General features: G+C 42.9%; 1 non-coding gene across 1 annotated transcript; it reads left to right on the top strand.

Moving 5' to 3' along the window:
- Positions 1-3,846: 3,846 nt before the first annotated feature.
- LOC130972012 (small nucleolar RNA R71) lies at positions 3,847-3,954 on the top strand. The gene has a single exon (XR_009083216.1). It is a non-coding gene; the product is annotated as a small nucleolar RNA R71 (small nucleolar RNA).
- The last annotated feature ends 921 nt before the right edge of the window (positions 3,955-4,875 follow it).

The following is a 4,875-nucleotide window of genomic DNA, read 5'->3' as shown; positions in this document are numbered from 1 at the left end:
CAATTAAGCACGTTTTTATTCAAGAAAGGTGATGGATTCATAGGACATTCATAACTTTAAGGCATAGACACTAAGACACTAATGATCACAAGACACAAACATGGATAACATAAAGCATAAAAAATCGAAAAACAGAAGAATAGAGAACAAGGAAATCAAGGAACGGGTCCACCTTAGTGATGGCGGCTTTTTCTTGCTCTTGAAGATCCTATGGAGTGCTTGAGCTCCTCAATGTCTCTTCCTTGTCTTTGTTGCTCCTCCTTCATGATTCTTTGGTCTTCTCTAATTTCATGGAGGAGAATGGAGTGTTCTTGATGCTCCACCCTTAGTTGTCCCATGTTGGAACTCAATTCTCCTAGGGAGGTGTTTACTTACTCCCAATAGTTTTGTGGAGGAAAGTGCATCCCTTGAGGCATCTCAGGGATCTCATGATGAGAGGGGTCTCTTGTGTGCTCCATCCTTTTCTTGATAATGGGCTTATCCTCATCAATGGTGATGTCTCCCTCTATGTCAACTCCAACTGAATAACAGAGGTGACAAATGAGGTGAGGAAAGGCTAACCTTGCCAAAGTGGAGGTCTTGTCCGCCACCTTGTAGAGTTCTTGGGCTATAACCTCATGAACTTCTATTTCTTCTCCAATCATGATGCTATGGATCATGATGGCCCGGTCTATGGTAACTTCGGACCGGTTGCTAGTGGGGATGATTGAGCGTTGTATGAACTCTAACCATCCTCTAGCCACGGGTTTGAGGTCATGCCTTCTTAATTGAACCGACTTGCCTCTTGAATCTTGCTTCCATTGTGCGCCCTCTTCACATATGGTTGTGAGGACTTGGTCCAACCTTTGATCAAAGTTGACCCTTCTAGTGTAAGGATGCTCATCTCCTTGCATCATAGGCAAGTTGAACGCCACCCTCACACTCTCCGGACTAAAATCCAAGTATTTCCCCGAACCATAGTGAGATAATTCTTTGGATTCGGGTTCACACTTTGGTCATGGTTCTTGGTGATCCATGCATTGGCATAGAACTCTTGAACCATCAAGATTCCGACTTGTTGAATGGGGTTGGTAAGTACTTCCCAACCTCTTCTTCGGATCTCATGGCGGATCTCCGGATATTCACCCTTTTTGAGTGAAAAGGGGACCTCGGGGATCACCTTCTTCAAGGCCACAACTTCATAGAAGTGGACTTGATGCACCCTTGAGAGGAATCTATCCATCTCCCATGACTCGGAGGTGGAAGCTTTTGCCTTCCCTTTCCTCTTTTTAGAGGTTTCTCCGGCCTTGGATGCCATAAATGGTTATGAAAAAGCAACGCTTTTACCACACTAAACTTAAATTGTTTGCTCGTCCTCGAGCAAAAGAAGAAAGAAGAGAGTAGAAGAAGAAGAAATGAGGAAGAGGGGGAAGGTGGTGTGTTCGGCCAAGAAGGGTAAGAAAGGGTGTTTAGGTTGTGTGAAAATGAAGGGTTGAAGAAGGGTATTTATAGGAGAGAGGGGGGGTAATGGTTCGGCCAAGGAGGGTGGGTTGGGAGGGAAAGTGGTTTGAATTTGAAGGGTGAGGTTGGTGGGGATTTATGAAGGATGGATGTGAGTGGTGAAGAGAAAGATGGGATTTGATAGGTGAAGGGTTTTTGGGGAAGAGGTATTGAGGTGATTGGTGAATGGGGGAAGAAGAGAGAGAGTGATGGTGGGGTCCTGTGGGGTCCACAGATCCTGTGGTGTCAAGGAAAAGTCATCCCTGCACCAAATGTTGCTCAAAATCACGTTTTGAGCTATTTCTGGCGTTAAACGCCGGGCTGGTGCCCATTCCTGGCGTTTAACGCCAGGTTGTTGCCCTTTACTGGCGTTTAACGCCAGTCTGGTGCCCCTTTCTGGCGTTAAACGCCCAGAATGGTGCCAGACTGGGCGTTAAACGCCCAACAGCTAGTATTACTGGCGTTTGAACGCCAGCTTCTTCTCCTCCAGGGTGTGCTGTTTTTCTTCCTGTTTTTCATTCTGTTTTTTGCTTTTTTCATTGTTTTTGTGACTTCTTATGATCATCAACCTACAAAAAAGATAAAATAACAAAAGAAAAGAGTTAACCATAAAACATTGGGTTGCCTCCCAACAAGCGCTTCTTTAATGTCATTAGCTTGACAGAGGACTCTCATGGAGCCTCAGAAATGCTCAGAACGTGTTGGAACCTCCCAACACCAAACTTAGAGTTGAATGTGGGGGTTCAACACCAAACTTAGAGTTTGGTTGTGGCCTCCCAACACCAAACTTAGAGTTTGACTGTGGGGGCTCTGCTTGGCTTGTTTTGAGAGAAGCTCTTCATGCTTCCTCTCCATGATGATAGAGGGATGTCCTTGGGCCTTAAACACCAAGGATTCTTCATTCACTTGAATGATCAACTCTCCTCTATCAACATCAATCACAGCCTTTGCTGTGGCTAGGAAGGGTCTGCCAAGGATGATGGATTCATCCATGCACTTCCCAGTCTCTAGGACTATGAAGTCAGTAGGGATGTAATGGTTCTCAATCTTCACCAAAACATTCTCTACAAGTCCATGAGCTTGTTTTCTTGAATTGTCTGCCATCTCTAATGAGATTCTTGCAGCTTGCACCTCAAGGATCCCTAATTTCTCCATTACAGAGAGGGGCATGAGGTTTACACTTGACCCTAAGTCACACAAGGCCTTCTTGAAGGTCATGGTGCCTATGGTACAAGGTATAGAAAACTTCCCAGGATCCTGCCTCTTTTGAGGCAGTTTCTGCCTAGACAAGTCATCCAGTTCTTTGGTGAGCAAAGGTGGTTCTTCCTCCCAAGTCTCATTTCCAAATAACTTGTCATTCAGTTTCATTATTGCTCCAAGGTATTTAGCAACTTGCTCTTCAGTGACATACTCATCCTCTTCAGAGGAAGAATACTCATCAGAGCTCATGAATGGCAGTAGTAAGTCCAATGGAATCTCTATGGTCTCATTTTGAGCCTCAGATTCCCATTGTTCCTCATTGAGGAACTCAGAGGAGATTGGTGCACGCCCACTGAGGTCTTCCTCAGTGGCGTCTTCCTCCTCTATTTCCTCTCCATATTCGGCCATGTCTATGGTTTTGCACTCTCCTTTTGGATTTTCTTCTGTATTACTTGGGAGAGTGCTAGGAGGGAGTTCAGTAACTTTCTTGCTCAGCTGACCCACTTGTCCTTCCAAATTTCTGATGGAGGACCTTGTTTCATTCATGAAACTTTGAGTGGTCTTTATTAGATCAGAGACCATTGTTGCTAAGTCAGAAGTATTCTGCTTAGAACTCTCTGTCTGTTGCTGAGAAGATGATGGAAAAGGCTTGCCATTGCTAAACCTGTTTCTTCCACCATTATTGTTATTGAAACCTTGTTGAGGTCTCTCTTGATTCTTCCATGAGAAATTGGGGTGAATTCTCCATGAAGAATTGTAGGTGTTTCCATAGGGTTCTCCTAGGTAATTCACCTCTTCCATTGAAGGGTTCTCAGGATCATAGGCTTCTTCCTCAGATGAAGCTTCCTTAGTACTGCTTGGTGCATTTTGCATTCCAGACAGACTTTGAGAAATCAAATTGACTTGTTGAGTCAATATCTTGTTCTGAGCCAATATGGCATTCAGAGTGTCAATCTCAAGAACTCCTTTCTTCTGACTAGTCCCATTGTTCACAGGATTTCTTTCAGAAGTGTACATGAACTGGTTATTTGCAACCATTTCAATCAATTCTTGAGCTTCTGCAGGCGTCTTCTTCAGATGAAGAGATCCTCCAGCAGAGCTATACAAAGACATCTTGGATAGTTCAGAGAGACCATCATAGAAAATACCTATGATGCTCCATTCAGAAAGCATGTCTGAGGGACATCTTCTGATTAATTGTTTGTATCTTTCCCAAGCTTCATAGAGGGATTCTCCATCCTTCTGTCTGAAGGTTTGGACTTCCACTCTAAGCTTACTCCATCTTTGTGGTGGAAAGAACTTTGCCAAGAAGGCATTGACTAGCTTTTCCCAAGAGTCCAGGCTTTCTTTAGGTTGAGAGTCCAACCATATTCTAGCTCTGTCTCTTACAGCAAAAGGGAATAGCATCAGTCTATAGACCTCAGGGTTAACCCCATTAGTCTTGACTGTGTCACAGATTTGCAAGAATTCAGCTAAGAACTGATGAGGATCTTCCATTGGAAGTCCATGGAACTTGCAATTCTGTTGCATTAGAGAAACTAATTGAGGCTTAAGCTCAAAGTTATTTGCTCCAATGGCAGGGATAGAGATGCTTCTCCCATAAAAATCAGGAGTAGGTGCAGTGAAGTCACCCAGCACCTTCCTTGCATTGTTGGCATTGTTGTTGTTTTCGGCTGCCATGTGTTCTTCTTCCTTGAAGAATTCGGTCAGGTCCTCTAAAGAGAGTTGTGCCTTGGCTTCTCTTAGCTTTCTCTTCAAGGTTCTCTCGGGTTCAGGGTCAGCTTCAACAAGAATGCCTTTGTCTCTGCTCCTGCTCATATGAAAGAGAAGAGAACAAGAAAATGTGGAGTCCTCTATGTCACAGTATAGAGATTCCTTGAAATATCAGAGGAAAAGAGAAATAGAAAGAAGAAGGAGAAGATGAATTCGAACTTTAATTAGATAAGGTTCGAATTGTGCATTTAGAAGGAGTGGTACTCCATAAATAGAAGGATGTGGGAAGGAGGGAAGAGAATTTTCGAAAATTCAATTAAAAGATTTTGAAAACATTTTGAAAATTTGATTGATAATTTTCGAAAATTAAAAGTGAAAAAGAAATCAAGTGATTTTGAAAAAGATTTGAAATTAGAAATTAAAAAGATTTGATTGAAAACTATTTTGAAAGAGATGTGGTTAAAAAGATTTAATTGAAAAGTT

The sequence above is a fragment of the Arachis stenosperma genome, chromosome 3 (genome assembly GCF_014773155.1).
Source record: "Arachis stenosperma cultivar V10309 chromosome 3, arast.V10309.gnm1.PFL2, whole genome shotgun sequence".
Lineage (NCBI taxonomy): Eukaryota > Viridiplantae > Streptophyta > Magnoliopsida > Fabales > Fabaceae > Arachis > Arachis stenosperma.
This window is presented reverse-complemented; position numbering and strand designations above follow the sequence as displayed.